The sequence below is a fragment of the Dunckerocampus dactyliophorus genome, chromosome 15 (assembly GCF_027744805.1).
Source record: "Dunckerocampus dactyliophorus isolate RoL2022-P2 chromosome 15, RoL_Ddac_1.1, whole genome shotgun sequence".
NCBI classification, from domain to species: Eukaryota; Metazoa; Chordata; class Actinopteri; order Syngnathiformes; family Syngnathidae; genus Dunckerocampus; species Dunckerocampus dactyliophorus.
The window spans coordinates 5187414-5213907 of NC_072833.1; positions in this window are offsets into that span (position 1 = coordinate 5187414).

Here is a 26494-nt window from a genome sequence, read left to right on the forward strand (position 1 = left end):
TGATTTGACAATCAATTTTAGAGCGTAAAGAGCTGGTATCCGAAGTATCGATATTCCAGCATCGAGCCGCACATCACTCATTTTCAGCATTCACGCACTCAGGAAGTTGGCGTAATGACTGCTGTCCCAGGTGCACTCTGGGAAATAATCATCTCTCGTTTGTCGTAATAGCAGGTAAATACTCCAGTGCCGTCTTGTCAGTGGGATGCGCGAATGTTTATGAAGTGAATAGGAAATGGGCAATTCATGGCACGCATGACATCAATCAACCACCAGGGGGCTTTGATTATTATTCACGAGACACTAACTGCTATGCTCATTAAGGGAAACATATGATGGCTTATTAAGTGTGTCATGATCACTCATTTCTTTTCCAGTATTCGGGTTAGCTTTTACTACACGTGGTAACGGAGATGTCACTGGTAACTTTTGGTCTCCTTGCTAGCTCAGTAGACAGATAACATGATCTCAATGAAGACTCCAGCTGAGTTCCGTTTTAGATCCTTTACTTTACATGTTTAACTAATTAGACAATTATGGGGAAGGCAGGACAGAAAATAGAGAACCGCTGCTCCTGGGAGATTGATTTCTTTTTATTTTTTTGTTTGATTTTGAAATGAAAGTCCAAGCCTGAGGCAAAGTTCCTCTGTTATGCTCGCCGTCTTCACTGAAGAAACCTCCAGATAAGACAAATGGTCGAAATGACCTTTGAAAACATCACCATCTCTCAGCTGGCCTGAGAGACAGAGAGTCGGAGGGAGAAGAGGGAGTTATTTCTATAGAGTGTGGGATAAAAGTGGCTTTCCAAACTGTGCCGGATTTGTCTTCCCTCTCGGAATGCTTTCTGCTCCATTTCCACAAGCTAAGTGCATTCGTCTCTGTCTCGGACTTGAAGTGAAGAAAGAGAAATAAAGGAGACCGGGCGTCGAAGCTGGCTTTCTAACTTGTATGGCAACATTTTAATGATCCGCTAAAGCTACCCGGTGGCTCATTAGTGTTTGAGTCCACATAACGGGCTAGTTGTCAGCTCTACGCCCACTCTCAAAAGCCCCTCTGGATATATTTAGAAAATACCTTGAAAAGTGTCAGGAAATAAAGTATTGCAAAGGTGGACGTTGTCTTAGAAAGCTAAAACCCTGTAAATGCTGCTCTATTCCATTTACCGCACTCTCCTACAGTTGCTGGGTGCGTGGTACACAAAAACAAATAACAGCATGGGGTCTCTGATGAGCACCTGTGGCTGGAGTAAACCTCCTAGTGTCATTTTTAACTCTACAAGATGGCAGTACCTGCATTTGATGTACAGTATCATGATGAATGGTCAGCATCCTGCAGCTGATTTACCTCTGTTTGCGCTTTTAAAATGTGACTTGCCATTCTGTTGGAGCTCAGCAGCTTTCCTCTTACCACTATTACAACGTTGGGTCTGTAGCTACTGTGTTTAAACAGTTCCCCGTAAATTTCCGTATTATTCCCGTACTTTCAGCAAAAATTGCAAATGACAAAGGTGATTGTACCCATGCTTGAGGCAACAGAAACCTGCGAGGACAATGGTCTGGAGCAACGGCAGTGGGCAGTCTTGTCTGTCCACCCCCTGGCCAGAGATTTTTTCTTGAGGGTGAGGGAGTGTGGGGAGTTTCTCTTATCTTCCAAAAAAAATCACATCACCACATTTGTTAAATGCAAATGTTGCCAGGTATGGTCCAATTGGTTTTGGACATTTAAGTAGTAGTGTGTCACTGTGGTATAGTGTATATACTTGTTAGCATTTTGAGGAGCTACTTAGAACCTTCTTAAGATGCAACAGTGCAAAATTGTAATTCTTGCAATTTTTCAACTGGTCTTAAAATTTTGATCAGGAGTGTATTTAACTCATTCAATCCCAGTCCTTTTTCAAAAGACAACCCCTTCAGCACCAGCCATTTTAGACGATTTTGACTGATTTTTCAAGGCACACAGAATTTTGTGTTGCATGGCTATACTGTATATACCAAAAGAAAGATTAGGCTCTTGTCTTTCACCAGGGAAAAAAGTTTGTTTCTACCTTTTTCTGTTCTTTAGTAAACAGCAGTAGAATATGGGTAAGTTGCAGGAAAAGATCCGTTGCTGACTAGAAAAGGGAGAAAAACAGCTTTTTGTGAACGTTTCACGATGACACAAATATTTGTTTTCTTTTGTGACAGGACAAATATCTACACAACTATACCACAACATAAACAACACAAAAAAATGTTTGTTTTACATCAAAATAACAATTAATTTACAAATATAACACCAGGAACTATTTACAATTTTCATATTTGGAATTGAACTATGTGTGCGCATGTGCGTGCACGCGTGTGCATGCGTTAAAGTTTCCTTACAATGTGTAACCTTCTGCACGCTGCACTCCTCCACGCTCTCTAACTTCCTCCTTCCTGTCATGTGTGATTCTCCCATGGAAATGATCCCTGCCGAGCTCTTATTAAATGCACTTCTGCCACCTTGTGGCCGCTTTTTTGGCTTAAAAGCGCACTGAAATGTTAGTGCATTAGTGGAGAGTTGCATCATCACCTCTTTTTGCCTCTTGCCCAAAAAAGACATACATTTACGTTGTTGGCGTTGGGTGTAAATGTATAAATACGTCTTGGGTATTGAAAGAGTTAAGAAATAAAAAATAGGTCAATACAACCTGAACAGACAGCTTCTAGAGAAAATGCGTGACTCTTAATGCTAAAAAGGGGAGTCGTGATCTCGTCCTCCTGTGAGCGACAGAGATGGTGAAGGGCAGACAGACTCAAACGCCCAGACTCCCGAGGCTATTTGAATCAGGTGATAAGCATATGGAGGACATCTACATAAGGGATTCTGTTAGAATCAGATGAAGAAGGCTAAGGACGTCATGTGACATAACATGAGGAAAGCTCCTAATAAAGCACATTACATTCACTATAAGGAATCGTTTTAAAATTGCAAATAATACTTTTTGGGGTTTTTTTTTTACCCCTTGTAGGGTTTTTCCTCATTTATCCTAAATATATCACCGGAACTGCATGTTATCTTTTCAAATTCACATGAAAAATGACTTCCTGGTGTCCAGGGCATCCACAAAGGAGGGACATGAAGTCCAGTCTGCAGCATCACTGGTGTCCCATTTAGCTATGCATGGCTTTGAATGTGTTTAACCTTAGCGTAGCTTAATCATGTCATTAACAAGACGAGGGGTTGGGGAACTGCCTGTCTGATGCTACCTTCCTGCAGCAAAAAAATAATTGTCTGAACTGGCCGGTGTTTTTTCTGCGGCAAAGACATCAGTGTTGACCTCTAATCCAAGGAGAGTGTTGGCTACCTAAGGCATGAGTGTTTTTTTTAGCCGCTCTAAATTAAAGTCTTATTATTCTGTGCTTGTGTGTCACTGATGACGTTTGGGCAGCAATTCCATGGTCCGCTTCTCCTTCTTGTCAACAAGCCATTTAATTGCTCATCAGTTTTATTCCAAGACGTGCCAGATTGAAAGGGACATATGGAATCAGACAGCAACCATCACAACCTAAATTTCCTGCTGTGCATCAGTGGTGTCTGTTAGCTAAGCAAGCTTGCAGCCTATTTAGCGGTAATCAACAGAAGCACACTGGAAGATAAAGATCAGCCGTGGGCATTATTTTCCCTTCAGGCTTCAAGAATGACAGGGACATTATGCGGTGTGTGGAATTTATTTGATGATCATTTTTGATGGCCGGGCCGTCCGTCGTGGTCTGTAATGTTTTCTATGGTAATGATGCTTCCAGTCGAAGCCGCCGTCCGGCCATCTTTCTACTGGAAAAGTGATTGTTGACGGCTCCATTAAAGAGTGGACGAATATTTCCTCCGCGGTTGCATTTACTCGTCAGCCGAGCGTATTTACGATTTGAAGTGTAGGGATGCATAGGGCTTGAACTGCCTCGACGAGCTGTGGGCAATTTGAAACAACCTTGAACATGTGAAATATCTCCATAGGTCGGCACCAAGGAATCACATACGCATACCACATACCCCTACCTCACACATCCATTAGTGCCGTAGGTTCACCCCCATTGTCTAATGACAAACTGCCTTGTTGTGCATTAGAAGTATCCTGATGGATCATCTCGATCCTAATGACCTTTAAAGGATGCATGGTCAAGCCATTTGTCACACAGGCCCTGGAAACAGCAAAGGAAACATGTTTTAAAAAATTGAATATACATGTTTTTCATTGGACAGCCATATCTAAATTATTAACATTGCTTAAAAAAACCCAAATGCAACCTAAAATAATGTTGTTTGGATTAAATGAGAAAAAAAATTGCAAAATACTGTAAAACAGTGATAAAAGATAATAATTTTGCAAAAAAAAAAATGTCAACGTTACCAGGAAAGTTGGTTAAGGTTATGGTTTAATCGTTTTGAACATGTACGCAAGTTACACCTGCGTACATCACACAGTACAGTTCGCAGTTCCACATGTCCGAGAAGGAGTAGGAAGAAGCAATTTATTTGTTCCTGTTTTCCAAATGTAGTCTTTGCCAATTGTGAATACTTGGAAAGTGAAAAGGCAATAACAATGTAGTGCAGTGACAGTCAAGGTATTACTGGAATAAATTATATAGCAGATTTAATGATAAAAACAAATCGATAATAACTGATAAAAGGGTTCATAGTTGACAGAAGAGTTTGGTAATGAGTGAGTAAAGACAAGAATTAAGAGTTGGTGGTCAGCGTGAGAGTGATTAGACTTAGCATTGTATGTTAAGTGTTGTATGTATCTTCCTTGTGCTTTATAAACATCAACTGCTTGTACTGTTTCTTAAAATCACTCATTTTAGTGCATTGCAAGAGTTCCTTGCTCAATCCGTTCCATAATTTTCATTCCACAGACAGAAAAGCTGAAGGTTTTTAGCGTGGTTGTAAGTGTTTTAAGTTTAATTTTCCCCTAAGGTCATATTTCTCCTCTCTTGTTTTGTTTTATGTTTTCGGGTAACAGGCTATTATTTTCTTTATGCATAATTTTAGCTGTTTGAAAGTTTACCAAGTCGGCAAATTTTAATAATTTGATTTTAGGAATAGAGGGTTTGTATGTTCACTATAAGCAGCACTAGGGATTATCCTAACTGCCCTTTTGTGTAGCATAGTTAGTGAGTGAAGTGTGCTTTTAGAATTATTACCCCATATTGCTAAGTTAGAAAAGTCCAGTCAAGTCCAGTATTCATATTATTTGTTTTTTGTTGAAATTTTTTACCAAAATCTTGCCTTGGTTTCCATACATTGCACATAACAAACTAGTGTGTTCGTCCTGTATTGTATCATTCAAAACAAAGCACCTTACGAGCTGCTGACCCGCTGTCCGTGCAGTTTTTATTGAGTGTGGCTGCTACGTAACCCGCCATGGGGCCAAAGAAAGTAACGAGAGCCAGCAGTTTCATAAAGGAAGTGAAAAACACTCTTAAATTTGATTTTGGCAGACTGTACGGGAAGTCTGCATAAACAAAAGATTCCATCCATTCCTCATTTCAAATTATTTATCATTGTTTTCTGCTTGTAAATCTATCTTTATTCTATTTATAGTGCATTTTTGCTCATATTCCGTTATTTCCGGTGCATAAGATGCACCTGTCTTTATGCCGAACCCACAGAATTTATAGTACAGATTAGTACAAGCTGCACCGGATTATAAGGCGCGCATGTCCACGTTATAAAATGACATATTGTGGCGTGCACGAGTCCGTGAGGATCATGCAGCTCTTAATTTGACAGGAGTGAATCATAAGCTACGAGAAAACTGTGCCATCTTACAAGAAAGCTAAAATCATCGCACAGCAACATAACACTGAAAAGGTAGCTAGGGAATTTCCAAGACAAGTACCAATACGAGTTTCCAACAAAAAAAACCCCAGCTATTTTAACTTTTTCCCATAATGCATTGTTCCCAGCGGAGCAGTTGGAAATAGGGCAAGAAGTTAAAATAGCTTTTTTTTCTTTTTACTTTACACTTGTATTGGTACTTGGCTGGTATATTTTCGATCTACATTTTAAGTGTTAAGTTGCTGTGCGATGATTTTAGCCTTCTTTGCAAGATGACACCGTGAGTCAGACTGTTATATTGAGTCATGACCTCCTGCGATTTCCTTTGGGTTGACAATCTCGTCGTGAGTTCCCTTATAGCTCGTGATTGCCGCCTGCTAAGGAAAGAGCTATCGTTGCCTCACTGACTTGCTAGCGGCACAGCATTGAAATGATTAGTAGTAGTTCTGAAGTATAGGAGATGTCACGAGATTAGAACATGGTCGTAAATTAGCTGCACCGCAGTATGAGCGGCGGGTTTCAAAGTTTAAGAATAAAGCAGTGGCTTTTACACCGTAAATGACTGTATTTGTGTGCCTGTAAAGGATTTCGGCAAACCTTTTGAAACGAATGAATAACATAAATTGAGGTCCCGCTGTATCTGAAAAAGTATATTCATAGTTTTGAAAATAGAAAAATAACAGTGGAAATGCATTTTTCCGAAAATGAATAACATGTTCGGGCTTAGCTTGTTTAAAATCTACTATAGATTGTCACTTATTTATATTCATATAAACTAGCTGAGGCTGCCTCCATTGTGTTTCGGGTCCTTTTCCTGTCACTTCCGATGCTTCCACAAAACAAATCCACGAGACAATTCCCATCCTAAACATTTATCTCTTTCATACTTGGCTGACAGCTGCCTTTAACAATAGATGCCATGAATGTGACCCCTGGGGTTTGTATCTTTTGACATGTGTTTTTCACAGTGGGACTCGCGGCGGTAATTGCTTCCGAGGGGTCCCTAATCCATTTTTACACTGCACTTCTAAAACGAGAAACGTGATTTATAGTTGACACATGTCCTCTTTTCATCTTCTGAGGTGTCTTTCTCTGTGATGATGGTGTTTATTGGGGCTAGCTTGGGGAGGGGGGGTTGGAAGACTCTTATAGTTTCTTGTTTTCTTTCCATCAATCAGCGCAAGAAATCCAATTACAATCAACAATACCAATTTTGTCACATGAGGCCCTTATCTTTGATTTCAATGTATGCAAACCCTTTGTCAGACATAGAAACACTTGAATTGCAATTTTCCTCTGCTATGACTCTTCATAGCAACATGAACGTGAAAACGAATAATGTGTTTTCCGCGGCTGGCAAACATTTCTCAAGAGTCGGCATCCATGACTGAACTCACCTAAAGGAGCATCCCTCCATTATTATTATTATTATTATTATTATTATTATTGTTGTTGTTGTTGTTATGCCACTTAAGTGACATAAAAAAAGTTACAATAATACTTAAAAATCTTTAAAAATACATTTAATAAAAAAAATGAAATCAGCTCAGTTAACTCCTAAATATTGATAATAAAATAAAAATACATCCTAAATAAATTAAATAGATTCAATTATGCAGTAAAATTTACACTTGAATTGTTATTCTTCACTATAAAAATACATACTTTTTAGGCAAGTAACTTCCATCCATCCATCCTCCTTCTATGCCGCTTATCCTCACTAGAGTCGCGGGTATGCTGGAGCCTATCCCAGCTGACTTTGGTACACCCTGGACTGGTCACCAGTCAATCGCAGAGGCAAATAACTTAACTCTTGAATATTGATAAAACAATAACGCATCCTTTAGAAATCAAGTGGATTCAGTTATGATCCAGCTAAATGAACACTTTATAAAATAATGATTTTCATAATGGTTATATAGCCAGAATATTTTCCTTGAAAGTGTGTGATGCTAAAATTAACATCTTTTCATCCTCTTCTGTGACGCATTTCGTCTCCAAGCGTCTGCAGGATGTGTGCAGGCCTTTAAAGCTGGAAACTTGTCGCACAACGCAAGACGGCCCTGCCTGTGTTGAGTTGTGAATACTAACACAGTGCTCGTTTTCATGCTTCATAAAAGACACAAGAACATATATCTGCAGAGGCTGACATGTGCTGCACGGTAGAGGATGCTGCTTAACCACCAGATAATTAATAGTTGATGAAAAATACGGCTGTGTGTGCTACTGATTTAGCTTTTGGTTTCAGGTACATGGAGGAATCCAAAGGAAGAAACTGAGCCGTTTAGCTTCTAGGAAATGAATGTCAGCAGTATTAATGTCAGGGCTTGCATAGAAGAATATGAACCCAAGTTTTTAAAGTGGTACCAAAGAGTGATTGCTCCCCCTACTGTTGTGGGGTGCAATTTGTCTTTAATGGTTGCGTATTATACCATTGTTCAACCATTTTAAAGAAGTCTCAGAGGTCCCTGAAAAGTGTGTTTAAAGTGCTTTTCATATGCCCTGCTTGGAACTTGCCATTTTGTGTGTCTGTAGCTTTAATGCTAATGAGCTATGTTTGTTTCAGGCAGTGTATGAGGGGTGTGTGGCTCCATGACGCGCAACTGTGGACATTTTTTCATATACAGTCATTCCTCGCAATTTTACGGTTTGATTCTCACTCCCTCGTGATATCGCGGCTTTTCAGAAATGAATGAATAAATGATCTTGTTTTGTGGTAGACTATGGTCAGTTATTGAGATACAAGTGATGTGTATTCTGGTCACTAGGCGGCGGTAATGACACGAAAACATTGAGACATTACCTTACGCTCCATTACCTTAACACTGTATGAAGTCAGCCATGGCCTCTCTGACATGATAGAGTGAAAAAAGTTCACCTCCCATTCCGTGTGGAAGTTTGTGGCTTCTTAAGTTTTGAAGAAATACATTCTGGTTAGCCTACTAGCCTTGTTAGCTCCCTAACTAGCGGCTGTCTTGACTCCCTGCAACATAAGAATCGCACAATATGTTGTAAATAATAGGAGTGTCAGGTGACTATAGGCTTTCTATGCTCTAACTATGACAATATTCCATTTATTAACATTGAATCCTATATCGCGGAAATGTATTCATCGCTTTCGGGTCTGGAACCAATGAGCAGCAATAAACGAGGGACGACTGTACATGTAACTCTGCACTTGTCCAAAGTAACTGATGCCATCTTTCACATCCAACAATGTAACATTAAGGAGTGGGACAGGAGGAAATAAACGTTAGCAACACTAGCATAGCTATGTAACAAGCAAACAAACCCGTCTTTAAACGGCTAACTGGCTTTAATCACCATACCAATGTCATCCTCATTTAATTGCACTTTCTATAGATGATTGTTACACTTCTGTGCTATAAAACAACACAGACTATTTGCATACCTGATTCACTGCGACACGAGCGGCTCGACAACCTAATCGACAACTCTGTTTGTCGCCACACTTGCCCCCCGCTGCCTCCCTCTGCTAAGTTAGATTAATAAATGAGATTTCATAGGAAGCCATATCTGTGATGAAAGGGGAAAAGAAATCGAAACAAAAAGCACCTCCCTGACAATGCATGTTTTACAGCTCACCGACAGCCGCTTGAATTAAGTGATGCAAACACGCCAAATTGAATCAATTTGCCGCCTCTAAATGGATGCGATGCGTGGAGCCGGGAAACGCTCGAATGAATGCGAGAGACATTTTCTGCGTTTAATAATGTTGTTTTTGTTTGTGACTCTTCTTTCTCTCTCGCTTGATGAAGGTTCCAGAAGATGGGGCGTGAAGAGGATATCAGATAACGAGGCGCCCGTCGCATGCTCCGCGCCGCAAACCAACGGGAACGAAGTGACGGGCCGTGGTGGAGCGCGAGGCTGCAGAATCAAGAGGTGAGTGGAGCATATCAAACTGATAAGAAGCCATGTGGAAAGTGTGCACACCAAACCATGCATGGAATTCCAAAAATACGAGCAACATCTCTTATTGACAGCCACGGCTGAACGCGGGCAGATGTTTCATAAGGGACGAAGCCGTCATGTTTGTGACATATTGATCCAGGGTCACCATGCTTTTGTGCTGGCTGCCCGCAACACGTAACGATCAAGGCGGAACACAAAGCTTCCGACGGTGAGGACACATTGACAGGGCGTGATTAAATCAGCAGTGGCGGCCGTGTTTGTTGACGACAACGATGATAACGTTGAGGGCACTTATCAAAGTCAGCGGCAATCTCGCCGTCTCCAGCACACGCTTTTCCAAGCAGATGCTGATCGAGGTAATCAATGTGGCCCAGGGCACGGGACTGTCGCATGCATATGCACGAGCGCCACGTAGCCAAGTGTAGCCAAGTAGCAAAGTGATGACCAACTGCATTTTTACAGCGCAGCGGATACCTGTCTAGTCGCAGTTCGGCATTTGCAGATTTCTTCTCAAAATAATTAGTAATTCATATAAATAATTAATTCAATCATGTATTTATTTTGTTCTGCGCATTTTCTTTTTAAAAATGGCGGGAAAAATAATAATGACGTCATGAAACAAATGATACCATTTGTCAATTGAACTGTATTATACATGTATTTTCTGTATGATGTCAGTCGTTTTTAAACAAATTTTTCTTTCTTAAACAAATCTTGATCAAAGACGGGGCAGAAAACTAACACGAGGCTGCCTCGAGCCGTCTCGCCGGCGTAGTGCGCAAGCCCAGCCTACCGTCTGACTGTACTCGGTGAGGGCACTGAGGTGGATCGCGGCACCTGCCGGTTTCTGTTTGTCAACATGTCGGCAATCGTATGTTTTGTTTTTATGTGAGTGTGACATCATTATTCTTACTAATCTGACAATACAATACAGTCATCCCTCATTTATTGCGGTTAATTGGTGATAAGTGATACTAAGCCATAAGTGAATTTTCGCAAAGTAGGATTCAATATTAATAAATGCAGTTAGAGCATAGTAAACCTGTTATTGCTTTCTAAACACAATCTTTACCATGTAGTGGCCACAATAATACATATTCCTTTGTCTTTCAATATTGTTTGACTAATAATAGGCCATAGTCAACCACGAAACAGCAATCATTTACTAAGTGATTCATTTTTAGTAAAACTGCGATATAGCGAGGGACGACGGTACAGGGAAATGTCATACGTGGACGTGCTTGCAGTTCTTACATGCATGAGCTGGAAGGCGCTTGTCACTGCAGCATTTTTGTTTTATGCTCTGCTGAATGAATGAATGAAATTGATTTCCCTGATGGACGATTATATAGCCACGCTCTCCAAGAGGTGATCAGACTTTTACAACAAAGTATCACAACTTTTCCTGGAGAAGGATCGCGTGTTTGTACTTGTAATGTAAGAACACAAATATCTTTCAGCTAATACATTAAAAAATCGGACCAAGAAGTATTTGAAAACAACGTTAAAATATTTTTTTTTAACAAAAATGAATTATTCTCGTCTTTTTGTTGATATCCTCTCAATGAGCAACCTGTAGTAATACTGAAAAAAACAACTCCAAAAGAGCCTCATCAGCCACGAACCTCACCGCACATCAGTGGTAATAATTGATAAATAATAATAAGTATAATAACTTACTTATAATAATGAGTATAGCACGTACAACATGATATCATAGCATCAGGTTTGAATGTAATCATCGTGATCTTTCGTTATCATTCATTAGTGCTGAATACTCATACATATTCTGAGTGCATCCGTTATTCGTGATTTTTCGCCATTATTTGGGGGTCCCTCGGCACAGGTGCTCACCCGCAAGTGTTTTCAAAACGTGCCGTTTCTTGACTGCGATTGCTTCTCTCGCAAGCAATTAATGACAGCCGCCACATTCCGCGATAGAAATAATCTGAGGCCATTTGAACTCAAACCAAAGCATTCATCACCAAACTGGTGGTCACCTGATGAGTAATTGTTTCCAAGCGTTGATGCTCTGGCTGCCAGTCAGGCGCGTCGCACGTTTTGCGTGTAATACATCTGAATTAAGCGGGCCGCCACCACTCTGTCACGTACGCCCCGTCGTAAGCCGTTAAATACATAAATGGGGTTTAAATGAACACACACCCCACTTGTCTCGCCCACTTTGCGGGGTAATTCATCTCCCAACTCCATGATTCCGTTATGCAGTGAAATTGACGAGTAATCCATTGCTGGTGTCCTTGTTGTCAACATCGAGGTCATTTTGGATTGTTGCACTGGAGCACTTTGTACGAGAGGTGGTGGGAAATAAGCCAGGCATGTATCAGTGCGCAAATAAGCAAAGTACTGTATGTTTTGGAATACCCTGCAGTCACTTTTAATCCCAGCAGCTTCCCTACATGATGTAATCCGCAGAATCCTTTGTTGCAGACCTGTGCGGTACCTGTCAGGGGACTGACAAAAATGTAATGCATGTTTTTTTGTTTTTTTTTTAACGAGTGCGCTCAGGCTTTAAATAGATTACACCTTATTATCCCCAATCATACAGTATTTCTGAATACGCATGGAAACAGAATAAACCCCTGGACTGCACGCAAAGGACTTTCAGGGAACTTCTACATATAGGTGCTCACAGATGATTTTTCTTAATTAATACACTTGGGTAGGCGGTGGAGGGGGCGGCTTATAATATTAAACATCAAGGTCGAGATCAGATGTGTTTGGTAAACAAACAAATGTATTTTTAGAACATTTCTTACTCTTTGTGGACAGCGTGTGTGAATTTGAAATAGTTGGCCAAAAATCATGAAATTGAGTCAAGTGTTATGTCACTACATTTCGTGCATTACTGGTTTATCAAGCATCAAAAGGATGCGTTTAAGGGCATGTAGCGTCAGTAGGGCGATCTACACCTGAGCTATTACACATCAAGTGCCGGCGGCGGCTACGATTGGCCTTAACAGTAACATCTCGCCGTGTCCATCACTGCCGCTGCGGCTGATAAGTTGTCTCTCCGTGCACACTTGACATATACGAGTGCTGTTTTTATTCCCTGTCAATAAAAATGATTTACAAGGGAATCAATAAGGCTGGCGCTCCTGCTTGCTGACGGAGCGCTGTCCTAAATTTACACAGACTCACTGCAGGATTGTTCATTGTTGATACAATATGAGAATATCTTTTTATAAATCATTGCTTATTTTGCAGCTTCAACATTTTATTGTGTTGTGTTGTATTTATTATTATGTGTTATGTTATGTTATGTTATGTTATGTTATGTTATGTTATGTTATGTTATGTTATGTTATGTTATGTTATGTTATGTTATGTTATACTTTGGGCCATCAAAAAAAGTGTGTTAACAGTGGTGGCTAATTTATTTCATTAATTATATAATTTATTTTTAGCGTAATGAATGCATACGCATCACAGCAAGCCATGCCTTTCTGTTATGCTGACAGATGGAGGCACAGCTCCCCCACAGAGTCAAACAAGTTGCAAATTGTGATTAATCATGATTAATTTGAAAACTGTGATTAATATGATTAAAATGTTTAATCATTTGACAGCCCGAGTTATGTTTTGTTATGCTATGCTGTGCTGTGCTGTGCTGTGCTGTGTTGTGTTAAGTTATGTTATGTTATGTTATGTTTTGTTATGTTATGTTATGTTATGTTATGTTATGTTATGTTATGTTGTTATGTTATGTTATTTTATGTTGTGTTATGTTATGTTATGTTATGTTATGTTATGTTGTTATGTTATGTTATTTTATGTTGTGTTATGTTATGTTGTGTTATGTTATGTTATGTTATGTTGTTATGTTATGTTATGTTATGTTATGTTATGTTATGTTATGTCATGTTATGTCATGTTATGTCATGTTATGTTATGTTATGTTATGTCATGTTATGTTATGTCATGTTATGTCATGTTATGTGATGTGATGTGATGTGATGTTATGTTATGTTATGTTATGTTATGTTATGTTATGTTATGTTATGTTGTTATGTTATGTTGTTATGTTATGTTATGTTATGTTATGTTATGTTGTGTTATGTTATGTTATGTTATGTCATGTTATGTCATGTTATGTCATGTTATGTTATGTTATGTTATGTTATGTTATGTTATGTCATGTTATGTTATGTCATGTTATGTTATGTTATGTTGTTATGTTATGTTATGTTATGTTATGCGCTGCTCTGTTCTGTTCTGTTATATTAACAGCTAAAACAGAGGTTTTTTGTAGCATAAGAAATGCGCAACGTTATCCATGTTTTGAGACCTTGTTTAATAACAGAACATGCAGTTCCTAATAACTTACGGGTGTTGCTTTCATTTTGTGCTGCTATAGGCGGGGGAAAACAAATCATGTTTCCTGGGCTCCGTATATGGTAATACACACATCATTGTACATCTAATATAGCGCTACAGTATTTTGATGAACAGATGCATTATAATGCAAGACTAAATCAGCTCAAAATATCCGTGTGAGGACATGGTCGTCGTTTGCACATAAAGCAACACTGATTACCTGCAGGGGAAATGGTTACAATAAAAAACAAACCAAACAATATATTAGGGTATGTTTCTTAATGTAACACCATAGTCAAGCACTGTCAGACATCAGAATTGGTACCATATTCCACCTTCCTCCTTGCTATAGTTTCTTGTTTTTCTTCAAGTAACACCATCTGCTGCACCGTTGTTCCATATCTCTGTCTATAGCTTCCTCCTCCTCACCTGCAATAAACATCATCTTCCATGCCAATGAGCCATGTAGTAACACCGCCAGCCGTTATATCGCTATAAAAGTGGAGGTCGGACAGGCCATGAGTGGGTGGGACCCTCCTAAGGATGTCATTTAGGAACCCTTGACCTCCATCGCTGTAAGAATTGTTGAAGCATAGATACTAGGTAGATAGTTCCTACAGTGACATGATAGGGCATGATGATATGGGTTATCCTGCCTGTGGAATATTCCCTACATACATAAAGTTCTTGGTTTCCATATCTCCCCAAAGCAAGTTGATTTATAGAAATATGTTTGATTTCTTTTGCTTGACAAGGAGGCTGGTGTCTGTTAACCAGAAGCCCAAGCGTGACAGCATCCTTACGGGACCCAAGTGACATTTGCTGATGAATTTGCATGCTGCCGCTCATTAGCTGATTAGCAATCTACATAGCCCTCGGTAGCAGAGTTAACTTTTTCCTGAGGTGAAGGACTCTCAAGCGGCTGGTTTAACAAGCTGAGATGATGGGAAATGATGGAGGATTTTATGCGCCAATATTAAACAATATATATGTGAAATTATTTGTTTTTTTACTTTAATTAATGAAATGTAACAACATAATGTTATATTGAAGCTGTAGTAATACAGTGTTCCCTCCTTTATTGCGGGGGATAGGTTCCCAAAATAGCCCGCAATAGCTGAAACCCGCGAAGTAGCCAACTATATTTTTGTACAATTATATTATACAATTATATTATATGTTTTAAGGCTGTAAAACCCCTCACCATACACTTCATGCACTTTTCTCGGACAGGTATTAACATTTTATCACATTTCTCTCTTGTTTAAACACTTTTTCTCTCTTGTTTAAACGCGCTCAAAGTTCAAATTTGGTTTGAATTTTAATGACCAACTTACGAGAAATGAAGTGACTCATGCATATTTCACTCCTCTGACTATGGCTTGTCCTGGGCTGTAGCGTTTTTGTATCCTTGCTAAAGCATATTCCTCCATCAATCGAACATTCACTTGCAGTATTCCAGGCGCCCTACAGCTGCGTAACTTCCACCTTCTTTCAGCATGTATGATCGCCAGCAGCCAGCGATCATACAACGGGAAACAGGCAGTCCTGCGTGATGGTGGTCTACAGCCCGTCAGAACGCAGAACACAATGGGCGGGTTCTCCCTTAGCCAATCAGGACTGGTATATATTTACCCAGAGAACTGGACAGGTCTGGACATGTGTTCAACTCTCACATGAGTATACAACGCCCTCTACTGGTAGCAGTAGTAAATATAATAACAGGCACGTGCAAGAGAACACGATAGATCACTCTAATACCCCACAAGGACGCAGAACGCAATGCACGTTCATTCGCTGTTAAAAAAACCCCTGCAAAAAAGCTCTTAAAAAATCCACAAAAGAGCGAATCCACAAAAGGTGAAGGATTTCCATGAAAAAACACGTGATAAATGCCTTTCAGCGCCGATCACACAAGCTGAACGCCTCCGGCTCGGACTATTGTCGCTTCCAGGCTGTAGCGATCGGCTCCCTCCCACTTTCCTTCACACTGCGCAAGTGTGCCAAATCCAAAGCAAACATGTCTGCCGTGTGGAACTTACCTGCCGTTTGTGAGAGCGATATACATGTTGCACCCTGCAAATCATGCCACACGAATACAGTATTTGACCGGGCTAGCACGTTAAAAAGCTTTCATTTGATACAGCATTTTAAGAACACTTGACGGAGCATGGTGGGTTTTCGAGGCTCACGATGTGATCATCAGTCAAACGACACTCACACGAAACCCTGATCGGAGCATCCCTAATTAATTCATATTGTAATAATTTCTTTATTTGGCTTTTTATGTATTAAATTTAGTCAGAAAGCAATCCGAGAAAGGCGCTAATGTTGGTTAAAGACATCAACTATACCGTTGAACTCAATACATTGGGTCTTGACTCAACTGTAATTCCCCAATTTAGCCATTAGGTGGAGCAACTATAAGTGCTTTCCATCCACTTGTGCATTGAAATGCAAAAGAAAATCGTGATTGCGACAACCATGTACATTTACATCGTATCACGACAGAACAGAGCTAAGAAGTCAACTTTGTCCGCACGGACAGAAGACTCCATCATTCGTCAACGCAGCACGTTCCTGCTCCAGCTGTGAATGTGGCTGCTTCATCCAACACTAATATTTACATCACCAATAAAAGTCGTTGTTGTGCGCGCCCCACTCTAAATCTGAGGGCCGCTCCTGTCGCTGATGACAGAGGAGAACATAAAGCATCTCGCACAGCTGATGGAGAGCTCCCCGTGCTTTTATTAGCCCCTCGTCTGCCTTGGTGAAATCGACTGCACACTAAGCTGTAATGCACATTTTCTAGCGGTTATTGGGCATCAGGAGGTTATTAGTAACACAGTATAACATTTCAGATAATTTATTAGGACCACACCTGCTGATATGTGAGTTTTAAAGGACACGTTTGCTGATTTTATTAACGTCTTTGTTGAATCATGGTTAGGTTTGGTCATGCTATGTTATGCTGGGTTGTGGTACTTGTTACAATGTTGTGTTGTGTTGTGTTTTGTTACGCTAGGCTGTGTTATAGGACACGTACTGTATGTTATGTTGTGTTATGTTAGGCCTGTGCTTCTCGAATAGTGGGCAGGGGCGCGGTGAACTGTCGGGGGGGCGTGAGAGGCAGTTAGGACTTTCAATATTAGTGCAGACCTGCCAACATATTTTACCATTGTTGCTGTTTTTCGAATTTTATTTTGTTTCTGCAGTCATGCAATGACAAATGTTATATTTCTGGCTTAATTTTGAGGTAGCAAAGGCAGATTTTGATCCATATTAATGCGCAGTCGCACACAACAGCGCTCTGTCACTCCCTCTCGCTACCTTTCTCTCAACCTCTGCACGCTTGTCTCTCAACGCTTGTTGCTTATGCGGCGAGGTGAGCCGGTGGGCGTGTGCTGGCACCTCTGGCTAAGTTTTGGGGACTGGCCTCCTGACTGGGGCTTGCGGGTTGCATGTCTGGAGAGCAGCTAGGCATACGGGCGTGTTCAGTTGGCAAAATACGCGCCATTGGTCACTCTCCAGAAGAGGAGGTCACTGATGTGATAATACGTTTTTTTTCTAATATTCTTGCAATCGACCGGCAAAGTCCCAGAGATCAACTGATGGATTGCAGTCGACGTGTTGGCAACCCGTTAAGTTCTGTTAGGCTGTGTTAGGTAATGTTGGGAAATGTCAGGTTAGCTTACGTAATGTTGACTTACATTACGTTACGCTATGTTACGTTTTGCTAGGTTATGTTGTTATCTTTGAATTGCCTGTCGAAGACTAGCCGCTCTTTGGAGAGAAACAGTTCCTCTGCACGGTGATATCCGAGATGAATGATTCAATTACAATAAAATTACATTTACAGAGTACTCAGTGATATCCAAGTACACATTTCTGACCTGACCCACCCAAGTGTGGTGTCCAATGATGAGCTGAAGTTTGCTTTTAATCATTTTTTTATATTATATTTGCAGACAGTGCAACAGCTACTTGCAGTATACGACTTTAAAGGAGCCGAAGGAGATGTTAGACATCTGCATGCAAAAGCAAAACGAGCCAGAGGTCAACAGTGTCAAAAGGAAAGACTTTGCAGAGTGTGAAAATGCCAGCTAATCTTCGACGGTCCGTGCTAGTGCTTGCTTTCCAACAAGAGGCGCAGTAGCAGCCAGCGGTGAGGAGAGTAGCGGCTGCCAAAGGCACCGAGGGCCAAAAAGAGACGAGTCCTTGCCATCTGGGCCGCCTGAGGCAAGGCTGAAACAACTCCCTGCGCCATCACTGACTCTCCAAATCCGACTTTTTCTTTTTTCTCCTCATTTTATCTACTCATTTGGCCTCCCATCTGATTAAACTCTGTCTCCCTCCTCCTTTTAAAGGCTTCATCATCTTAATGAACTCGACCATGCTGTTTCATACTAGTAAGCATATTTAATGTATTAGTTACAGTCAACATGCAGAGGCTAATTGACTAAAAGAAGCTTTGTTGACAGCTCCAATAGGAGGATTCTGCAAATGTGACTTCCACTAAACTTTCTTTCACAAGTTCCAATCAGTTTGTCGACTTTGGGACTCGGGAAGAAGCGGCACACTGCATGGAAATGAGTATTTTTTTTTTAATGGCTTGCAGTGTTAATGCAAGAGGGATGTTTTTTGGGGGGGGGTTGATTTACATGGGATAACTTTGGCAAGGATAAATACTTTTAGTTGGTGGGGCGAAACAGATGTCTGTTTAAATGTCATGTTTGTCGCCGAGGCTGCGCTGACATTTCCGTCCCAGACTTTCACCTCTCGGATTCGTTTCGCCGTGACTCATTTACCAGAATCCGGTTGAGTCAGAGCCGCTGTTGTGAATAAACATGATCTAATTGATAGCTGACCTCTCACATTAACGAGCAAATGGGTCCAAGCAACAGCGAGACTTAACTGTTTGTTTATGCATCATCCAGCATCCTTTTTTTTCCCCCCGCCTATGTTAACTGCCTTGGGTGTGCGTGTCTGATTCCTGCTGCATATGCAGTCAGGACAGCTGGTGGCCGCGGATATTGATAATGGCATCGGGGACGCTCAGCTTCTTGTCTTATTAATCACACCAGGCTGAGCAGTGACCTTTCCCCGAGCCCACTGCTTTGGGCTCCCTTGCTCCTTCCACCTCCCCCCCTCCTCCCCCCTGGGAGCAGGAGGCTGACATCACTCACCCGGCGTCCGCTAATGTCAGCCCCGAGCCTTGCCGCGGCGGCTTACCGGCCCTGCCTGGCGCCCCGGATGCGGCCCAGTATGACAGAGACATTGATCATTCGGGAAGCGAGGATGGTCTGGTGGTGGCCGGGCTGAGGGGGAGCAGACCAGGGTCCTCATATATCTGTGTGTGTGTGTGTGTGTGTGGGATGTAGCGGCAATTATGACTGGTGAGCCTAATTAAAAGTCACATCTGGGCTCTAATGAGCAAATCAACACCCATTATTGATCAAGGATCAACTGGCCTTGTGCTGTTGTCTGATTGGTTGAGTGCATGCACATGGGATGCTGCAAAACCAACTAATTACTCATTCAGAAAACTCCCATGAATCCGTGTATTAGCGATAAACGTAACCGTGCATACGGGGCTTTGGATGCAATGAAGAGAAATGAGGTGACGTACATTATGTGTATGATAATAATCCATCTTTTCTTTTTATGACTACAGATATTACGCAGTCATGTAGTGTTGGTAAAATACCATCATTAGACGCATATGCAAAGCCCATTTTGTGGGAGGTGGTCGAAATGTTTTGGAAGACATGCTAGCATGCATGTAAGGCAGATATCCTCAAAGTTTTATAACCATTAGACAAATGGTTAATGACGTACGGGCAATTAGGCGCCTCGTCCCAAAGACATTTTTGTTTGTGGTGACCACAAACCAATTTTCAACCAATCTTGCTCAAATTTTACACACATATGCTTGTCAGTCCCTAAATGTTGTGCACCAACTCTTGCGGCGATTCGGCTAAACACCTTAAAGTTACAGCGCAGAGCGCATTGAGCTGTGTGAGAAATTTCGAGTCAATATGACTTTGGGGTTTAATAACAGCATCACCAAGATGGATATTTGCCTGAAAAGTAATACCACAGGCATCCCAGCCGGGGTGCATGTTTTGGCAAATGTCCACCCTTTTGTATGCAACGCTTCAGTTAGCTGACACAAACCAATACGTACAAAATGAACAATTTGCTTATAATGAAGTTTCTAGTTACTTATTAAAACACTTCTTTGACAAATGTACTAAGAGACACTTTGTAATCTTGTTGAATATCCAAGAAGATGATGAGATGGGAGACTAATGAGATAATAAACAGGAAGTTACATTGAAGTGAAATTAATTGCGGTTATGAACAGGACAGGTAGGCTTTGGTACTTGTACCCTGACAGAAAGTACCTGGATATTGTGTGGGCTTTTAGAAAAGGAGGTTCCTCTTGGAATTTTTGCCTGCTCACATGAGAAAAGAGCAAACAAAAGCCTCCAAAATAAAACTGATTAAAGACATCAAGATACTTCAGCAGCCTTGTTAAGCTGTCAGGCTTTGTTTGGTTACCTTTAATTGCCTTTGAGCTACTTTTTTCCTCAGAATGTCGGATGACAAATCGCATAGCAGGGAAACAAAAACAAGTGTGTTGTGTGTGTGTGTGTGTGTGTGTGTGTGTGTGTGTGTGTTTGTTGTGAGTTACGCAGTGATGACAGAAAAAGCAATATTGTCTATAGGAATCTTGCCAGGCCAGCTCTTTCGTACAAAAGCACCCAAATTAAAGAAGACATCAAAGTGTACGTTTGATGAGGATGCAACAGCACAGGGGCCACCGGAATAATTCAATTCAAATTATTCAAGGATAAAAAGGCTAAGATTGCAAATCAGCACTTATATTTGTGGAAGAGCACGCACGCAACTCTTCAATAGCTTTTAACGACCACTTTTTGTGGTCCGTTAATGAGGACCCGCTCGTTGATTTGGTCCTTAGAGAACAAATGAGTTCAATTTCGTAATAATGATTTGGCCCTGATGACTTTGCATTTGTTTTGTTAATAAACTTTTCTGATGTAATTTATGGCCTCTTTTCTGCCAAAAAAGATCATTTGGATTGGCATTAACAGCTCCTGAGGACATGTTTTTAATTCTTGATAAATAATACTGGATGCCACTGGCATTTGTCCAGGAGGTTAAAGTGTTGAAAAAAAATCCATTATTAAAATTTTGACCTTACTTCAACCCTCTTTGTCTGATATGTTTTAATTTAAAATAAATAACAAATATTTACCCCTTCCCCCTAAATATTTCACAAGTTTGGTTGAAAATTGCTGCTGCTCGAGTGCTGAAGAGAAAACGTGGCTACCGGTTTGACCAAAGACATTTTATCGTCTTTGGTCAGACGTCATTTAACATGCAGGGTTGTAGAATGTGGAATAAATCAAATTGCTGTTAATAGGTTTAATTTTTACCTTTATCCTCTTTGGTCAGATATTTTTTCTATGTATTGGGCTCTGGCTTTGAAAGAGAACAACAATGTTGCAATTTTAAAAAGGTTTGGTTGGAAATTGCTGCTGCTAAAGCACTGAAAAGAAAAACAGCCTCCTGATTTGAGTTTGAGCCTTAGTAATCTCCACCCTCTTCTTAGATATTATTTAACATGTGTAGTGTAGCTAGATTTGTTCCGAAAAGTTTGAATAAGTTTGTTTGAAAATTGCTGCTTCTAGAGTGTCGGAAAGAAACATCTATTGTTTCAATTTTGACATGAGTTACCTCTACTCTCGTTGGTCAGATGTCCTTCAGCATGTCTAGGTTTCTGGCTTTGAAAGAGAACAATAGTGCTGCAAAGTTTGAAAAACCTCGGTTGAAAATTGCCACTGCTAGAACGCTGAAAAGAAACACAAACTCCTGATTTGAGTTTGAACCTTAGTAACCCCTCCTCTCGTTGGTGAGATATTCCTTAACATGTAGTGTTGTAGCTAGATGTGGAAAATTAGTTTCTCAAAGTTTGAATAGGTTTGTTTGAAAATCGCTGCTGCTAGAGTGTCAGAAAGAAACATCCATTATTTAAATTGTGCCATCAGTTACCTCTACTCTCGTTGCTCGGATACACTTTACCATGTATAGGGTTCTGGCTTTGAAACAGAGCAATAGTGCTGCAATGTTTGAAAATGTTTGGCTGAAAATTGCTGCTGCTGGAGCGCTGAAAAAAAAACCCACGCGTCCTCCTGATTTGAGTTTGAACCCTTGTGAACCCTCAGTTAGATATACATTAACATGGGACGTGTCGTGTAGTTCGATGTAGAACATAATTCCCTAAAAGTCTGAATACATTTTCTTGAAAATCGCTGCAGCAATAAACGTCTTTTATTGCAATTTTGACATAACCTCTACTCTCGTTAGTCAGATATACGTCACCATGTATCGGGCTCTGGCTTTGAAAGAGGACATGAGTGCAGCATAGCTTGACTGAAAATTGCTGCTGCTAGAGCGCTGAAAAAGGTGAAGTAATTCAGGTTATAAACATGAAAAGTGGAACGTCCTTTTGCTTTGTTTACTTTTGAGTCATAATGCGCTCACCTCGTGAAATCCTGTATTGTTTGCTCGTCTTTGTTAAGACCACAGTGCACACATGATCCATGCGTGTTTACCTGCTGAGTGTTTAGAGAGCAGATTTCTTTGACGCCACCCGAGCAATACAGATTTGCCAATTAACCTCCATGTCACTGTAATTACCGAGTCACATCAGTAAAATGAATTAATTTCCCAAAAGGACTCGGAAACAAAATTACCTCCTCTCTTCCCGACGAGGGCCAATATGGTGTCTGATAATTGGGGGTGGGGGGTTGTGGTGGGGGGAGTGAGCGGCTGCCATATTCCTGTCTCTGGTTGTGTGTTTTCTGTGTAATCTGCCACTAGGGGGAAGGCCGCTGATCTGCCTTCCCCAACTTCCTGTGAGTTCACGGCGGTGCGAAGCCTGTCTTGTCAGGCATGATGCTTGCATGAGTAGCTGATGGACGCGCGTAACGTCTCAGTGTTTGCTCAGGTGGTGCAAGAGCAAATAAACTTGTTGCGAAAAGCGTATTAAACTTTATGTTAATTGATTACTTGGCGATCCCTCTCGCGAGTCGACGTACTGGCATCAATCACATTAAGACGTAATTAAAGCTTCAATCTCGTTAGATGTATGATTGATGTTTTGTTTAATCAATCCAATAATTTAGACGATTACTCAAGTCATTAATTAGTGACAATGAATCAATTTGAAATACGTAGTTAAAAACAGCGATGCGGAACGTTGGATAGTGATGACATCATAGTTGGCAACACAGTGTTCCCTCGTTTCCTCATTCTTCTTCTATTGTTTACTGGCGGTTAGCAAGAAGCTCACACAGCTAGTTTGCTAGCGACTATTGACCACAACAGGGAGATTCCATCACTTGGACTTGGACAGCCGGTGCCTTTTACTAGGACTGTTTTTAGGCCTCACTCCTCTGCGTCTGGGGTCAAACCGACACGGCATGTAAAAACGATGATCGATAACACAAGCGTAATCAAACACCTGTCTGGCAACTAAAAAATATTCCCTTTTTTCGAGCAGGTATATCACTTATGTATAACACATTTTTCCAAAAACACATCTTGCAAAGGGGGTTGTCTTATATTCAGGGTCATCTCATTGGCCGCTTGAGTCACTCCCATTTTTGAGCTTCCCGTTCAAACGGTTCGGAAGCAGTGCCAATTTTAGCAACCAAACAAAACAGCTTACATAACCCCTAAAAAGCTACATTTAGTCTTTTCAAATATAATACCAATACTACCTAAAAAGTTTGGACACAATTATTACACTTAAAATTGTACGGGGAGCCTTACAGCAAGAAAAAAAAAAATAAATACTTTAACATAAATAAATAATGGATAAATAGGAAAACATTTAAGCAGTGTTTTCTGAGCCTTAAGCGTGGATGAATTATTAAAGTTAACTTTATATCGCTGCACTAAGATCAATTCTGCTCCTAAATCAATTCAAATATATGTACGCTACCAGTCCAAAACTTTTGATTGGTAGTGTACAGTATATGGAAACATACAGCTCATACTGTATAGTTACCGCAGTAAAACCAGGAAGTGGAAGCTTAACGATGGCTAAATCACAAGCGCCGGTAGAGTGGACACAGCCAGCGGGAAGTGTTGAGTCAATTAGGCATGAGTGCGATTGAATAACGAAGAAAGACAAAATGTGTCAAGCGAGTCTTGGTCAATGTCATAGACTGACCTTTCACCTCCTTGTCAGCTGCACATCATTACCTGCGAGTGGTTCTGTGGTCCAGTCGCATTGATCGCTCTACAAATATCCGCAAGAAGAGACTTTCTCCGCATTTGGAGCGCTTTGCTTTTCGAGCGAGTTCAATCTGTGTTTGTTCAGAGCATCGGTGCAGGTCAAAGTGGACGCAGATGTGAGAACATTCCCCCTGACAGGTCACCTCCAGGTCACTCCACACTGTGAGAGTGTACTTGCGTACACCGAGGTGCGAGTCGACCTGCGCAATACCATTTAGAGGCAGACGGCGTCACCTGAAGGGTTGCAAGATGAGGTCATGCACCATTTAGAGTTTTGGAAAAAGTTTCCCTGGCAGATACGGTGAAAAAAAATGGTATTGATACTGTGAATACAAATGATCAAGACTGCTGATACCAAGGTTTTCGATTCTCATATACTGTAACAATATCGATATTTTGACATAATATGCTGTGTTAAGTTTGTCTATACTGTATGTGCCCTGCGATTGGCTGGCGACCAGTCCAGGGTGTACCCTGCCTCTCGCCCCAAGTCAGCTGGGATAAGCTCCAGCATACCCCCGCGACCCTAATTAGGATAAGTGGCATAGGAAATGGATTGGATGGATGCCGTGTTAATAAGAAATATCATTTGAAAACAGTGACAGACTTTTATACAGTATGCATGATATCATGCTGGCAGGCGCTACTTTTCCCTCAACATTTTAGTGCTTTAGTGCTAAATTGTCCCATATTTCAATTTCTAGTAATCTTGCCGCCTACAGTATTTGTCGGCGTTAGTAAACAGCATATCCCAGGCAAATTATAGCATACAGTGTGTCTGTATACTTGTCTAAGTCTTTTATTTTTCATACCTGCATAAATGATGAGTAAAAAAGCAACTATAAGCATCTATTCTCATGTAAAACAAGTAAATATGGTGTTTAATTGGTATTGTTTATTTCCACAAACCATCTGTTGCAGTGGTTCTCAATTATTTTCTGTCACGCCCCCCAAAGGGACAGCCATTTTTTCCCCACCCGTCCCCCTATTTGAAATACTATTGAGAACCTTTAGTTTTTATGTATTTATATGTACAAACCACTGCATGAGTTGCTGACACCAGCATCGTTCAAGCATTAATAGAGACCCTAACGGACCTGCCAACCTTGAAAAAATATATCAAATAGTCTTTCCTGCCTCTCACGTGTCCCCACCAATACCTCAATGTGACCCCCCCAGGGGGTCCCGCCCCATTATGTGAGAATCAGTAGTCTATCGGTATTGGTATCGGTGATGCCAGGCTTCTACTTTACTTGGTATCGTCTCGGTAAGGAACTCCATGATCGTACATGCGCACGTTTTCGCATTAATTAACCCTTTTTCAGCATTTTTTTTGGTCACATACAGAAATGAAACTGATAAAGGAAAACAGGTTCAAACTCAGTTGAAAAATGGTTTGGTGTAAACAGCCCGAGAGTACGTCCAAGGACGTTGGCGCAAAAGCCTCGAACGACAAAAACCAGGAGATGCTGTTTTCTTGTGAGCTAACAGAGATTCATTATTAATAAGACTATGATAATGCGGCCTTTTTTCCCTTGTGTGCTCACTGTTTAAAGAACAAAAAAGCTGAATCCGCTGCACGGAGCGAGTCATCGCCGTCATTAGGGCGGTGAGCTCGCCTCGCTGTTCTCTCGAGCAAATGTGCACACGCCGATGCTGTTTTACATCACTTATCTCCATGTGGCATTTGGAAATAAAGTCAATTTCCAACACAGCTGATGTTCATGACATTTGTGGGGGTTTTTTGGTGATGAAATTAGGCAGTGTTGAAGATGCAAGAAAAAAGCCAGCAGCAAAGGCCTGTGTGCACTGTACTGTGAAATGATGAGTGACTCTGCCGCTGTGAATTCTGCGGCTTTTTATGAATAGCGAGGCTGCCGCGTTGATGTAGGAGCCCAATTAAAATACAAAATGGAAGCTTGTTTTTGCAGTTAATGGACACATACACAAATATCACTAACTTGTTTGCAGTTTTATTGATAAAATGAAATGATAAACACAAATGTTTTTTCTCCATTCAACTCTTTTAGGCTTTAATTAAAACTCAAACAACAGAACAGCACGTGGTAAGGGTTGTATTTGTTGTGTTAAAGAA